The 16,635-nt window shown below is 37.6% G+C and overlaps 1 protein-coding gene and 1 pseudogene across 16 annotated transcripts in view; one reads left to right on the top strand and one right to left on the bottom strand.

Moving 5' to 3' along the window:
* Positions 1-3,355, top strand: part of LOC129042880 (mediator of RNA polymerase II transcription subunit 21-like) — a 70,264-nt pseudogene extending 66,909 nt beyond the window's left edge.
* The window catches only part of RIMS2 (regulating synaptic membrane exocytosis 2), a 775,539-nt gene that overhangs the window by 693,787 nt on the left and 65,117 nt on the right, over positions 1-16,635 (bottom strand). The window lies entirely within an intron of this gene.

Raw genomic sequence — 16,635 nt, 5'->3', positions numbered from 1 at the left:
ATTAATTTTGGACAATGCAGCCTAAATATGGAAGCAGTGTGTCTTTCCCAGTTGCAGAACAGACAGAAGAAAATTTTTGAAGCAAACAAAAGAAAACAGAACCAAGAGACCAATGGAGAGAGTCCTAAAGATATTCTTTGAGGCTTTGAATCCAGTTACCTATTGGACTTTCCAGTTATATGAACCAATATGAACATTTCTTTTTGCTTTCCTTGAGCTAGTGTAAGGTGAGTTTTTTTTTACTCACAACAAAAAGTATTAATATAACATCTTTTGCCTATAAATCACAAAAATAGAAATGCATATATACACATATAGTAGGTACATATATACATATACACACAAACATACATATGACAAATATATATGCCATATATAAGAAATCTATGTGTGCCAAACAATTAGGTTTTCACTATTTGCTGTCACAGTATCCACACCAAAAGTAAACAAAGGAAAGCAGCTTTATTCTATACTCCCAGTTGATAAGTTAATATTCCATCTCCATTAACATCCTATTACAGTATTTTCAAGAAACTTCAAGGAGGCTTGTGTGTGTTAAGGTGGGAAAAGGGGAACAATGCAGATGTGGTTGGAAATGTAAATTGATCAGACTATTAAGAATGTTGTATATTAGGGGATCTGAAATTTTATTTTGTTGAACATAGGTATCCATGATGTTTTTGAGATCATAAGTGACATTCTTTATTCATTCAATAAACACTTAATGAATACATGGTATGTACCAAACACAATACTAGAGCATAGACACATCACAGCTGCTGTTGTCAAATTTATGATCTAGTTAACAGTCTGTGTTCTCTAACATTGATGGCAGATCATAACAGATAAGAAAAATGAGTGAGAATTTATATAGACAAGAAAAAGGAAAAATTATAAGTAGACCAACTGATCATTAGGACAGTATAGGAACAGTCAAAGGAGGCTCCAAAATATTTATTTTGAGTCATTGGTATAGGAAAAACAGTAAAAACAATAGCTTTTGTCAGTAAATACTTAGGTTGGTGCAAAAGTAATTGCAGCTTTTGCAATTACTTTTAATTGCAAACTTTACCTGGAAATATTGAGTTCTCCCTACTTATTAAAAGCTAAGCTCCTTGAAAGCTCTAATCACTATACAAAACAGAGACTAGACTAGTGACTGGTACTTAGTAGGTGCTCAATAAATGTGTTATTTTTTAACAAGCTATCTTTAAGATTTGCAGGTAGAAACATTAATTCAATAATTAATTTATTGATACCTATCATGTTATCAGGGACCATGCTAACAACTGGGGACTATGCTACCAATAAATAAAACACAATTTCATGCTCCTAAGGTACTCTCAGTGTGCTGGCGCATTATCGACCTTTTCCACACCTGAACACATTTACAATCTCCTGCAAAAATTTTTTCCTGGAAAAGTTTAGAGAAGCAAAGCATCAGAGGATTTATGAAATGGGAGAGACTTATTTATAAGAACATTCAATATGCATGTGAGTTTAGCTAACTCATTTAAAGAACTCAAAAAATTGTCTTGATAATGAATAAATAAGTAATAAAGCATGAGATAACTCATAATTTTTTCAATTCTAACTCTATTTTTTAATTGGTGCTATTTTTCCAAAACTCTATTCTTTGTGGAGAATTTGCTGGCAACATCAGTACTGAAAATCAATCTAAGAGTTTAGATGAGAGGTCTAGAAACAAACCTGCAACAACAAAGCAGCATAGAAGTACATTGTATAATGAAGGTACAGGAAAGGATTTAGGGCAACATAAAGAAGGGTTACCTAATGCAGTCCTAAAGGATATGTAAAAACTTCCTGGAACACATGATATTTGACAAAAGTGTTAAGAACTGAGTAGACTAAAACTAATTGCAGGATACAAGACCAATATTCAAAGATCAATTGTATTTCCAGACACTAGCAAAGAACATTTCCAAAATGAAATTATGAAAACAATTGCATGTTTAAAATAGCATGAGCCAGGCATGATGACTCACAACTATAATCCCAGCAACTCGGGAAGCTGAGGCAGTAGGACTGCTTGAGGCCAGGAGTTCAAGACCAGCCTGGGCAACCTAGCAAGACCCTGTCTCTGAAAATAAATAAATAAATAAAATTAGCCAGGTGTAGTAGCACATGCTTGTAGTCCTAGCTACTCAGGAGGCAGATGTAGGAAGATTGTCTGAGCTCAGGATTTCAAGGCTACAGTGAGCTGAAATCAACACCACTATATTCTAGCTTGAGCAAAAGAGCAAGACCTTGTATCTTAAAAAAAAATCAAAAAGAAAAAAATACTGAGGTACAAATTTAACAAAAGCAGTGTAAGATTTGTATACTGAAAACTACAAATCATTATCGGAAAAAAATTAAAGAAGATTTAAATACATGGAAAGACACCCCATGTCCATAAGTCACAAAACTTAATATTGTTAAGACAGCAATATTCCCTAAATTGACCTACAGATTCAATACAATTAGTATCAAAATCCAAGTTAGCTTTTTGCAGATCAGTCCTATTGATCTGAAGTCCAGAAATAAGCCCTTGTATCAATGACAAATTGATTTTTGACAAAGGTGCAAAGGCTATTCATTAGAGAAAGAATAGTATTTACAACAAATGGTGCTGAGAAAACTGTTTATCCATTACAAGAGAATGAAGTTAGACTCCTATTTCACATCATATAAAATTAACTCCAAGGGGATTAAAGACCTAAATGTCAAAGCCAAAACCATAAAACTCTTAGAAGAAAACATAAAAGTAATTTTCATGACCTTGGGTTAGGTAATGGTTTCCTTCGATATGACACTGAAGCACAAGGAACAAAAACAAAAACAAAAGATAAATTGGACATCGAAATTAAATTTGTGCAAAGGCCTCCATCAAGAAAGTGAAAAGAGCAAGAGGAACACAGTGATCAGCTCATGCAGCTGTAAAACACCATGAACTTGCTTGCAGATCAGTTTTGCAATGCCACTGATGTGTTGCAGCAATGTGGTCTTCCTGCCTCTTTTAATAATATTCAGACAGCAATTAACAAAGACCAGCCAGCTAACCCTACAGAAGAATATGCTCAGCTTCTTATAGCACTGATTGCACAAACAGCAAAAGACATTCATGTTTTGATAGATTCCTTACCCAGTGAAGAATCTACAGCTGCTTCATAGGCTACTCCCTTATGTAAGCTAGAAGAACAAAACCATGAAGCTGCTACATATTGTTTATCTAGGGAAATACTTCTAGAAAAGATACAAAGTGCACTTGCTGATACTGCACAGTCACAGCTGATCACAGTTACAGCTGAAGACAAGAAATACTACCCATGGCCAGTCTCTTTCAGACTTATAGCACCAGTGAATACTATGTGGCTGAGAAAAGGATTGTTCCCACAACATTAAGAATTCTGCATCAGACTTAGATGTAAGCCTTACCAACAGAAACATTACACTGTTACATTACAGAAACATTAAACACTGACATGTGTTACCTTTTTAGCTACTTTTAATAATCTCCAATTTTCACTCTTGATAAACAAGGTTATAAAACTGTGATTGAACCAACTCTGCACCATAATTTTAATTTATTTTACTTTATTTTATTCTTATTTTATTTTGAAACAGGGTCTTGCTCTGTCACCCAGGCTGGAGTGCAGTAGCAGGATCACAGATCAGTGCCACCTCGACCTCACAGGCTCAAGGAATCCTCCCACCTCAGCCTCCTGAGTAGCTGGGACTACAGAGGCACACCACCAAGCCCAGCTAATTTTTTTTTGTTTTTATTTCATTTACTTTTATTTATTTATTTGTTTTGTAGAGATAAGGTGTCACTATGTTGCCCAAGCTGGTCTTGAACTCCTGGGCTCAAGCAATCCTCCCACCTCAACCTCTCAATGTGCTGGGATTACAGGCATAAGCCACCATGCCAGGCCAAGGATTTGAATATATATTTCTCCAAATAAAATATAAAAACAGCCAATGAGCACATGAAAAGATGCTCACCATCATTTGTCATTAGAGAAATGCAAGGCAAACCCACAGTGGGATACTACTTCATACCGACCAGGATGCAAACAACCAAAAAGAGAAAATAACAAGTGTTGAGAAGGATGTGGAAAAAGTAAAACCCTCACACATTGCTGGTGGGAATGTAAAATAGTGCAACCCTTTGGAAAAGTCTGGCAGTTTTTTAAAAACTTAAACCTAGAGTTACCATATGACCCAGCAATTCCACTCCTAGGTATATATCCAAGCACAATGAAAACACACACATACACAAAAACTTGTAGATGAATGTTCACAGCATTATTCATAATGGTCAAAAAAGTGGAAATAAATCACCTGATGGACATTTGTCCACATATATGTGGCATATTCATACAACAGATTATTATTTGGCCATAAAAGAAAACAAAAAAGTACTATACATGTTACAACATGAATGAACCTTGAAAACATTATTCTAAGTAAAAGAAGCCAGACACACAAAAAAATTACATACTGTATGATTCCATTTATATAAAATAATGAGAACCGACAAATCTAGAGAGACAGAAAAGAGATTAGTGGTTGCCAGATTAGTGGCTGGGATGAGGGAATAATGGGGAGCAAGTGTTTAGTGAATACAGGGTTTCCTTTTGGGGTGATGAAAATATTCCAAAACTGGATAGTGGTGATGTTTGCACAACACTGCAAATGTACCAAATGCCACATGGTAAAATTTTATATGTGCATTTTACCACAATAAAAAAAGAAGTGAGTACTGACACGTTATGACATGAATGACCCTCGAGAACATTATGCTAAGTGAAAGTAGTCATAAAAGACAACATACTGTATGGTTCTGTTTATATGAAATCTCCAGAACAGGCAAATCCATAGAAAGATTAGTGGTTGCCTAGAATGAAGGAAGGGAAAAGGGAGGAGTTGAATGCTAACGGGTACAGGGTTTCTTTCAGGAGGAACAAAAGAACAAAATGTTCTAAAATTAGACTGTGGTTATAGTTGCACCACTCTGAGAATATACTAGAAAGCATTGAACTCAACACTTTGAAAGGCTGAATTGTACAGTATGTGAATTATCTCAATGAAGGGATTCAAGGAGACAGAAACGGAGATAACTGTGTAAGAATTGGCCAGGAAAATGAAAGGTTAGTAAAGGATAGGAATAATCAGTACAACGATATAGGAAAGGAACAAGACCATCTTTGCTCTTGAACAAGAACAAGACCATCTTTGCTCTTGAACAAGAACAAGACCATCTTTGCTCTTGAAGATTCCATACATCTTGTTACAAAGTAATTACCACCTAAACTAGATGGCTAGGAAATTTAGAATACAATTAGATAGAAGGAACAGGTTTCTATCCTGGGAGAAGTAATCAATAAATGTTCACTACAAAATACAAATATACGTAAATATATCCAAGCAAGTATTAAGTGGAAAGTAGAAAAACCAAGAGAACACATGTTATACACTCCATTTTCCCAACAAAGTAGGAAGTCAGGTCACCAGCTGAGAGTGAAGGGTATCAGAGCAGTGTTGAAAATCTATAGAAAATGACAACTTTGAACATATCCCTGAAACAACTGAGAAAGAGAGCCCTTTTCTTGCTTCCTTATGAGACAGGAATATGGGGTGGTCACAGAAGAAATAGGAAATACCAGGCAACAGTTTCACATGACTAACATAGAAGGGACACAGAAACCAGCTACAGGAATGGGGAAGTGGGAGGAGCCAACAAGACCCTGACAAACAGGATGTAAGAAATACCAGTTAAGACAAGCTAGATCTAACATCCACTGGATTTGACTCAAATTGTACCCCAGGTTCAATTATAAACTCATTATTATACTAAACCACATCTCACCAGAACCATGACAGTTCCAGGTATACCTATGTTTGTTATAAAACTCAGTGGCAACTCAATTCCAAGAAATTTTATTCTCTTCCCAGAAATCCTTATGATCATTCTGCCTCTTAATTTGAAAAACATTTTTTGGTTTGGACAAACCCCAAACATATTGGGCACAACATACTCTCCTGAGTAGGCCTATACTCCCACCCTTGAGTGTGTACTTTCACTTTACAAAAAATACTTTCTACTTTTGCTTTGACTCGTCCTTGAACTCTCTTGCAAAGGTGTCAAGAACCTGGACAGTGGCTGGGGTCAAGGTCTCACCAATGTTCAGAGGCCTCCCTAAACCCACTGGCATCACTGATACTCCATAAGACTACAGCACCAATATTAACAGTATAGTAAACCTATTCTTGGCCTTCATCTTCAGTAAAATTCTACATCTCATTCTTCTCAACTTGCTCCTTTTTATACAATTATGTAAAATTCCACAGGGTCAAAACACTTGCTAGGCCAGGTGCAGTGTAATGCCAGCACTTTGGGTGGCCAAGGTGGGCAGATTGCTTGAGCTCGGATATTCGAGACCAGCCTGGGCAAAATGGCAAAAACGATGTATCTACAAAAAAATACAAAAATTAGCAGGTGTGGTGGTGCATGCCTGTAGTCCTGGCTACTTGTGAGGCTGAGGTAGAAGGATCACCTGATCCCAGGCGGTCGAGCCTGCAGTGAGCTGAGATGGCACCACTGCACTCCAGCCTGAACAACAGAGTGAGACCTCGTCTCCAAAAAAAAAAAAACATTAAACAGCACAAAATCAGATTTCCTTCTCCCTCCCTCCTTCACTTTAGTACATTTACATCTAACAAAGGCCACTGGAGCTAAAGAGAGTTGCTGTATGGCAGCTTTCATAAACTGCACCTAGACTATTCATTCTGTCACTAACCAGGGCACAGATGCTATGTAGTTCCTAGGCTAGTGTAAATCTTAATGAGAAACAATGAACTTCCGTACACATACATGTCTTTAGCCCATATGTCTGTCAAGTCTCAGATGACAACATAAATAGAACCCAGTAAAAGTCCCAAGTATGAGGCTTCTCCACATGTGTGGTTAAAAAGCTGAAGATAGAGCTGTGTCATATAACGTTTAGTCTCTCTCTCCTCACTCTCACTCTTCAAAAAGATAAACGCCTAATTCCTAAAAAATGGTAAGACCAGTGTGATGGCTGAGTGTCAACTTGATTGGATTGAAGGATGCAAAGTATTGTTCCTGGGTATCTGGGAGGGTGTTGCTAAAGGATTAACATTTGAGTCAGTGGACTGGGAGAGGCAGACCCACCCTCAATCTGGGTGGGCACCATCTAATCAGTTGCCAGCACAGCTAGGATAAAAGCAGGCAGAAGAACGTGGAAGGACTAGACTGGCCAAGGCTTCTGGACTTCATCTTTCTCCCATGCTGGATGTTTCCTGCCCTCAAACATTGGACTCCAAGTTCTTCAGCTTTTGGACTCTTGGACTTACACCAGTGGTTTGCCAGGGGCTCTTGGACCTTCAGCCACAGACTGAAGGCTGCACTGTCAGCCTCGCTACTTTTGAGGTTTTGGGACTCAGACTGGCTTCCTTGCTCCTCAGCTTGCAGATGGCCTATTGTGGGACTTCACCTTGTGATTATGTGAGTCAATACTCCTTAATAAATTCCCCTTTATATATACATCTATCCTATTAGTTCTGTTCCTCTAGAGAACCCTAATACAAACAATGACAGATGGCTGGAATAAACCCATAGTCTCCCAAGGTGACTACTTTGAAGAAGACGATACTCATTTAAAGGTGTAGAATCTGATGGAGTTGTTTTAAATCAGTTAAATTTTGCACATAATCATATTTCAAATAAACACACTTTGGATGAGTTGAACAAAGAGATTAACTTTAATGGATGTCTTAACAAAAGTTATGTTCTTCTCCTGTGCAGGAGAATTAAGACCAAGAGTATGCAACAGAATTAGGCACTGCAGTGCAACAATGTGGACTGTGATTTAAGGCCATGAAATGGTTTGATTGTGTCCCCACCCAACTCTCATCTTGAATTCCCATGTGTTGTGGGAGGGACCAGTGAAAGGTAATTGAATCATGGGGGCAGGTCTTTCCCGTGCTTTTCTCATGATAGTGAATAAGTCTCATGAGATTTGCTGGTTTTAGAAGAGAGTTTCCCCTGTACAAGCTCTCTCTTTGCCTGCCACCATCCATGTAAGATGTGACTTTTTCCTCCTTGCCTTCCGCCATGATTGTGAGATCTTCCCAGCCATGTGGAACTGTAAGTCCATTAAACCTCTTTCTTTTGTATATTGCCTAGTCTTGGGTATGTCTTTAATACCAGCATGAAAATGGACTAATACAGTAAATTGGTACCAGGAGTGGGGTGCTACTGAAAAGATACACAAAAAAGTGGAAGTGACTTTGGAACTGGGTAACAGGCAGAGGTTGGAACAGTTTGGAGGGCTCAGGAGAAGAAAGAAAAATATGGAGAAGTTTGGAACTCCCTAGTGACTTGTTGAATGGCTTTGACCAAAATGCTGATAATGATATGGACAATGAAATCCAGGCTGAAGTGGTCTCAGATGGATATAAGGAACTTGTTGGGAATTAGAGCAAAGGTGACTATTGTTATGTTTTAGCAAAGAGACTGGCGGCATTTTACCCCTGTGCTAGAGATTTGTGGAACTTTGAACTTGAGAGAGATGATTTAGGGTATCTGTGTGAAGAAATTTCTAAGCAGCAAAGCATTCAAGATATGACTTGGGTGCTGTTAAAGGCATTCAGTTTTAAAAGGGAAACAGTATAAAAGTGTGGAAAATTTACAGCCTGATAATGTGATAGAAAAGAAAATTCCATTTTCTGGGGAGAAATTCAAGCCAGCTGCAGAAATTTGCAAAAGTAACAGGGAGCTGAATGTTAATCACCAAGATAATGGAGAAAATGTCTCCAGGGCTTGTCAGAGACCTTTGCTGCAGCCCCTCCCATCACAGGCCTGGAGATTTAGGAGGAAAAACTGGTTTTGTGGGCCAGGCCCTGGGTCCCCCTTCAGTGTGCAGTCTAGGTACTTGGTGCCCTGTGTCCCAGCTGCTTCAGCCTTGACTAAAAGGGGCCAAGGTACAGCTCAGGCTGTTGCTTCAGAGGGTGGAAGCCCCAAGCCTTGGCAGCTTCCACATGGTGTTGAGCCTGTGGGTGCACAGAAATCAAGAGGTGAGGTTTGGGAACCTCCACCTAGATTTCAGAAGATGTATGGAAATGCCTAGGTGCCCAGGCAGAAGTTTGCTGCAGGGACGGGGCCCTCATAGAAAACCTTTGTTAGGGCAGTGGAGAAAGCAAATGTGGGGTCAGAGTCTCCACACAGTGTCCCTATTGAGGCACCGCCTAGTGGAGCTATGAGAAGAGGGCCACCGTCCTCCAGACCCCAGAATGGTAGACCCACTGACAGCTTGCACCATGCACCTGGAAAAGCTGCAGACACTCAACACCAGCCCATGAAGGCAGTGGGAGAGAGGCTGTATCCTTCAAAGCCACAAGGGTGGAGCTGCCCAAGACCATGGGAACCCACCTCTTGCATCAGCATGACCTAGATGTGAGACATGGTGTCAAAGGAGACTGTTTTGGAACTTTAAGGTTTAATGACTGCCCTACTGGATTTCAGACTTGCATGGGGCCTGTAGCCCCTTGTTTTGGCCAATTTCTCCCATTTGGAACAGCTGTATTTATTCAATGCCTGTACTCCCACTGTATCTAGGAAGTAACTAACTTGCTTATGATTTTACAGGCTCATAGGCAGAAGGGACTGCCTTGTCTCAGATGAGACTTTGGATTGTGGACTTTTGAGTTAATGCTGAAATGAGTTAAGACTTTGGGAGACTGTTAGGAAGGCATGATTGGTTTTGAAATGTGAAGACATAAGATTTGGGAATGACCAGGGGCGAAATGATATGGTTTGGTTGTTTCCTCACCCAAATCTCATCTTGAATTCCCACGTGTTGTGGGAAGGATTCAGTGGGAGGTAACTGAATCATTGGGGCAGGTCTTTCCCATGCTGTTCTCATGATAGTGAATAAGTCTCACAAGATCTAATGATTTTATAAGAGCAAGTTTCCCTGCACAAGCTCTCTCTTTGCCTATCACTATCCATGTAACATGTAACTTGCTCCTCCTTGCCTTCCACCATGATCGTGAGGCCTCTCCAGCCATGTAGAACTGTAAGTCCATTAAACCTCTCTTTTGTAAATTGCCCAGTCTCAGGTATGTCTTTATCACCCAAATGAAAATGGACTAATACAGGCCATAAAAACAAAGGCAGGGAAAAAAACACCTTCCCATATAAAGATCTTGAGTAACCCATTCAGGTAGGCATTAACTCACTTTTATGGCTGTCAAGAAGCTAACATTTATTAACCCAAGATATAATAGGAGCACACTTTTTTGTTTTGTTGCTCTAGTTTTGTTGTTGCTGATATGAGAAAAGAAGTGGTGCTGTGGTTTGGGGGGTTTTTCTAAACAAGGAATGTCTTTCGATGGGTAAGAACTGGTAATGTTTATGTATCTCTTGACTTCTACCACTGTCATAACAGAGAAATAATTTTAATCATTACAGAAGCAATAAATCAAATATCAAGACACAGTGATTGGGCTACATAACAAGTGTTAAAGTAGCTATTTCTAACTGAAAGGAGTACTTCTTTCATATGCCTGGATTTTCTAAATTGATTCAATGGGTATGTTTCTTATTTTTAAAATATATAGTCATTTGGAATTCCTATTAGTTTTATCTAGCCAGATCAAAATTATCTAAAATAAAAAGTATATAAAAAATGCTCTTTTTTAAGCCTATACTAAGTTGTTATTCTTAAATATAAATGACTAAAATAATCTCTTAAGATATATATATATTTCAGATTCTTGGTCACAGAGAGGAAAAAGCCGCAGGAAGCTGCACTCTGTTAGATTAAGCCAGCTAGTATAAAAAGCTCATGACCAATTATTTGGAGCAGCTGCAACTGAGTCACTGAGCTAAATTTTAAAACCAACCTAAGTTTGTCAAACAAACTCTAAAAAATGCTTACGAATTTAAAGGTACAAATAGTAATTTTTGGTTGTTGGTTTGTTTTCACTGATGTCTGGTTTGTAGGATTTGTTGTTGTCTGTTTACAAGCACTACTAGTTAAGTTGCTAACAATTCCTACTTAACATAAAAACAACACCTATATTTATGAACACAACCTCAAAATAACATAAATATGGTATCTGGGGTTTCATTTTTCATTAAGAAATTTGATAAAGTGAAAGAAATGTCTGAAATAAACTTATTCTTGAAATTTAAAAACATATCTTACAAATGATTGTATGTGTTTACCTTGTGTTCTTTAACAATCTCTGAATCCCCAGACATTGACACACAGCCCAATTACTTTATATGTAAAACACTTGAATTATTATATGAGCTACCTTTCCATCCTTTCCTTGAGTCAATGAGTAAGCATAGTTAAATGTTTGATCTGTGTATTCAGCAACATTCAAGAATTTCCTTAAATGTTGCTTTCAGATTGTGCTCCCTTCTGAAGATTGTTTATATAAAGGGCACATGTTTATCAGTTTCTAATATTTTAGTTGGTAGAGATAGATAAGATCAAGTCTAAACTTAGCTTTTTTTTTTTTTTCTTTTTTAGGCGGAGTTTCACTCTTGTCACCCAGGCTGGAGTGCAATGGCGCAATCTTGGCTCACTGCAACCTCCACCTCCCAGGTTCAGTGATTCTCCTGCCTGAGCCTCCCTAGTAGCTGGGATTACAGGCACATGCAACCATGCCCAGCTATTTTATCCTTTAATATAACAATAATTCTAATACTCTGTGTTGGAAGGCAATTCATGGATGTCCCTTGTTTCTTCATGCCCTGTGAGAAGATGCACTGACTTATTGTTCTGAACTATTTTGTTTACACCGTAAACACTTGGAAGATAAGCTCTGCTTCAGCAACAGATTTGGGGGCAGCTTTGCAAGTAATAATGTCTCCTTCTAGGTCAAAGGGCAGTAAAGCATACTTACTACATGCTATAAAAGATTTGACGCCCTAGCCTCAGAGCTCCTTCCTATAATTCAGCTCACTGCATGTGCAGGTATAATCTGGCCTTCTTTATTTCACCCTGTGGGAATAGGAGCTTACAGAATTGAAACAAATGATACACTGGCTACTATTATTGCTGTGATTAATCAACTGTCCTTCATCTCTGACCCAGAGTTTCATTTCTTCTGCCAGCATCCTGAAACCATGGCATGCTAACTTGTTAGTTTGTCAATAGAATAAAATCTCAGACATTTCACAGTTTTTGATAATCTAACAACATATTGATATAATTTCATTAAGTATCTATTGAATGTCTTCAGTGTGCTAGCACTAGTTTTAACTTATAATGAGACTTGAATTCTGGATCCTCCATGAGTTGACAGTGTCATTAGGAAAAGATCACATTCTAAAGAAAAGATACTTTAGCCTCACTGGCTGCTCTTAAAAGCCATCTTTGCATTGTTCTCAGTCCTGCTCCCTTCTCACAGCAGCCACCTCCACAGCAGGAAACTCTGCAGTTTTATTGCCAGAGTCCCTGAACTCTCACTTTCTTTTTAATCCCCTGCATCGGATCACTGGCATGCTCCACTGTGAAGCAGCCGTGGACACCAGCTCCGAGATCACCACCAAGGGCATAAAGGAGAAGGAAGTTATGGGGAGGCAGAAAATGGAAGAGATGCCCCTGCTAATAGGAAAGCTAATTAGGAAAATGAGGATGAGAAGGCTGGCAATGAGAGAGATGAAAAAGAAGAAGAAGGAGGTGGGGAGGAAGAGGAAAAGAAATAAGAAGATAATGGTGAGGAACAGGATGGAGATGAAGATGAGGGAGCTGAGGCTGCTGTGGGCAAATGGGCAGCTGATGAGGGTGACGATGTTGATACCAAAATAGACCAAATAAGGATGACCAGAGAGCAAAAAAAAAAAAAAAAAGTTAAAAAATATTTGAAAGGCTGCCATGACATATTTACTCTCCATTTTCCATCTCAGAATCTAAACACATGGTCCTTTGAGGAGAGAGGCCCAGCGCTACCTGTAAATGATGCATGCTCTCTACCACCCAAACAAAACCACAAGAATTTGTAACAGAGAAGGAAAAAGAACTAAAACTTCCAAGGCCCTGCTTGTTTTTTTAGAAGTACTTTAAAAAGGAAATTTGTTTGTATTTTTAATTTACATTTTATATTTTTGCACATATTGTTTGGGTCAGCCATTTTTAATGATCTCCAATGACCAAACCACCCTTCAGATTGTTCTCTATCCTACTTCTGACTTTACTTGTGGTGTGACCATGTTCATATTTATAATCTCAAAGGAGGAAAAATCTTGTTTAAAAAAAGCAAAACCAATGACCAAAAAAGCTATCTTATCCCAAGCATTCCAGTAAATTTTTTCATGTATGGACTTAGCTGCACTATAAGTCATTGGTTTGTATGAAATGGTTAAAAAGGCCAAAGATAAAAGATTTGGGGCAGGCACGGTGGCTCACGCCTACAATCCCAATACTTTGGGAGGCCGAGGTGGGCAGATCACCTGAGGCCTGGAGTTTGAGACCACCCTGGCCAACATGGAAAAACCCCATCTCTACAAAAAATACAAACATTAGCCAGGCGTGGTGGTGTATGCCTGTAATCCCAGCTACTCGGGAGGCTGAGGCTCAAGAATCATTTGAACAGAAAGGAGGCAGAGGTTGCAGTGAACCAAGATCACGCCACTGCACTCCAGCCTGGGTGGCAGAGCGAGACCCTGTCTCAAAGATAAAATAAAATAAAAATAAATACAAGTTTTCTTTTTTTTCCTCTTTTGTCTATCAAATTTCAAATTGCTGGGTTTTTTTGTTTGTTTGTTTTTTGAGTTAATGCCTACCTGTAAAACAATGTGGTCCAAAAATAAACTGGAATTTTAGTTTGCTGACTTGTTCAAAAAAAAAAAAGAAAAAAGAAAGGTACTTTATATACCTTTTTGAAAACTTTAAGATCACAGAAATTTTTACAACTGAAGGAACTTTGGAGACAATCCAATCTTAAATTTTAATTTTACCCATAGTTGGGAGAATTTATGTAACTTGCTCAAGGTTGCACATTCATTTACAGGAGAGCTGGAACTGGAGTACAGACTACTCATTTTCAGTACTCTTTCTATAATACTAGAGATTATTTTGTTATGCTTGATTTATGTACATTTTCAAAATTGTGCATGGTTAGGCCTAAATTATAACTGAAAAGGCTACAATTTAGTTATAAATCAAGGAGTTATAATTCAGTTAGTTATAAGTGAAAAGTGTTGAATAAAAACAAAAATGTATTTCAGCCATAAGATTGTTACAGTCATTACTTATGGAAATAGCAATGATAGAGAATGTAAACTCCTGTATGGTAGAAATTATCAAGGGTTTATCTGATAGTTTCATTCATTGTAGTGTCCCAAATTTCTCGAACAGTGCCTGGAACACAGCAGATGATAAATATTTTCTAAATGATACATAAAACATGTTTTAAAATATCACAAAGTCTAAAACCAATATACAACTATGTTTACTCTGTGTTTTTCCCTAAAAGTGGGAAAGAAAATAAGAAAATCAGAATGAACACATGGACATTTTTCCTGACCAAGAAGGCCCAGAAAGACAAGTAAGATGAATGGAACATTTGATGCTGGCAGTTCAGAAGAGCCTTGAAAGGGCTTTCGAAAACGCACTGCTTAGCAGTCCAGTGTTAAGATAAGGTAGTTCTATACTAGCCAGGAGACAGAATGGAGATTATATTGCAGTGTTGGTAATCACTAAGGATCAGTAATATGAGTAAAAAGAAGAGAGACAATGAGCTATTGGTTTTTGAGAATCTACTAGCATTTATTGAGGTAAACACTGTGTTAAGTACTTTACATACATTTTTTCATTTAATTCTCCCTAATCAGAAGATTTATATTTTGATTTGTATTTCCTAAACCACTGATCCTAACTCTATTTATCCAGATTTAATTTTCAAGTTGATTATATTCTAAAATTATCTTTCCTAAATCAGTTGTTTTAACCTATAATGCATATTCCCATAGAAGTAGCTTTAGGTCCCCGCCATGATAGAAGTAGCTTTAGGTCCCCGCCATGATCCATAGAAGCTAATATAGATAAAATGCTATAATGTTGCAACAAATGACAAATCCTGCTTTGTCATTAAACCTACCTATTTGTTAGGTAGGTTTTGGGTTAACCCTGGGAACCTAACCCTTATCAATATTTTTTTTTCCTACAGAAATATGTGGTATACGAAGAAAACACAAAATTACTGAGAACACGTTCAACTCTCTGGCAGTGGCTTCTCAATATTATAAAGAAAATATAATAGCTTACAAAATACACTCTGAGTTCTATGGGTAAATTGATCTCGACACAGCATTATGCCAGCTTTAACTAATACATAAAATGTCCTATGGAGAAGAGGTAGGTATAAATTCAAAAGATTTAGATGAAGTCCTGGCTACCCCAGTACAACTTTGAATGTCACTTAACTTATTTAAATTTCAGTTACTGCATCTGTAAAAATAATATTATTTCCTCTACATTATGGGATCATTGCAAGTATAAGATGAGATAATTTGTAAAAGGGCTTTTAAGCTGAAAATAACTTGAGAAAGTATGACATTTGAATAGCTATTTTGGATCAAGCTTTACAGGAATTTTTTATCTTCATTTTTTAATTGACAAGTAGTATAAATTGTATATATTCATGGTGCACAAGTTTTGATATATGTATACATTGTAGAATGACTAAATCAAGCTACAAAACAAATGCATTACCTCACATATCATTTTTTGTGTGGTGACATTTAAAATCTACTCTTAGAAATTTTCAACTGTACAATATGCTGTTATTAACTATAGTCACCATATTATACAATATATGTCTTGAACATATTCATTCTATCTAACTGAAATTTTGTGTCCTTTCACCATCTCACAAATCCCCTTATTTCAACCCCACCACAGAGTCCCTGGTAAACACAATTCTACTCTCTCTTTCTATGAATTCAACTTCTTTAGATTCCACATAAAAGTGAAATTGTGCAGTATTCATCTTTCTATCCATAGTTTATTTCACTTAACATAATATCCTCTGAGATCATTCACATTGTTGCATATGATAGGATTTCCCTCTTTTTAAAGGTTAAATAGTATTCCACTGTGCATTTATAGCACTTTTTTTTCTTTCTTTCTTTCTTTTTTTTTTTGAGAAAGAGAGGGTCTCACTCTGACACCCAGGCTGCAGGGCAGGGGCACAATCACACCTTACTACTCTCAAATTCCTGGGCTCAAGTGGTCCTCCCACCCTGGCCTCCCAAAATGTTGGGATTGCCAGCATTAACCACCATGCCCGGCCAGATTTTTTCTTTATTCATCTGTTGATGAACACTTAGGTCGATTCCATATCTTGGGAATTGTGAATAATGCCACAATGAACATGGGAGTACAGATATCTCTTTGACACACTGAAATCATATAGTTTGGATATATACTTGGTTAAACAACTGCTATATCATATGTTAGTTCTCTTTCTAGTTTGTTGAGGAACCTCCATACTGTTTTTGGTAATGGCTGTACTAACTTACATTCCTACCAACCATGTGTAAGGGTTACCTTCTCTCAACATAATTTCCAAAACATATATTTTACCTTT

This window comes from Pongo pygmaeus, chromosome 7, assembly GCF_028885625.2.
Source record: "Pongo pygmaeus isolate AG05252 chromosome 7, NHGRI_mPonPyg2-v2.0_pri, whole genome shotgun sequence".
Lineage (NCBI taxonomy): Eukaryota > Metazoa > Chordata > Mammalia > Primates > Hominidae > Pongo > Pongo pygmaeus.
Note: the sequence above shows the minus strand (reverse complement) of the source record. Positions and strands in the feature narration are given on the sequence as shown.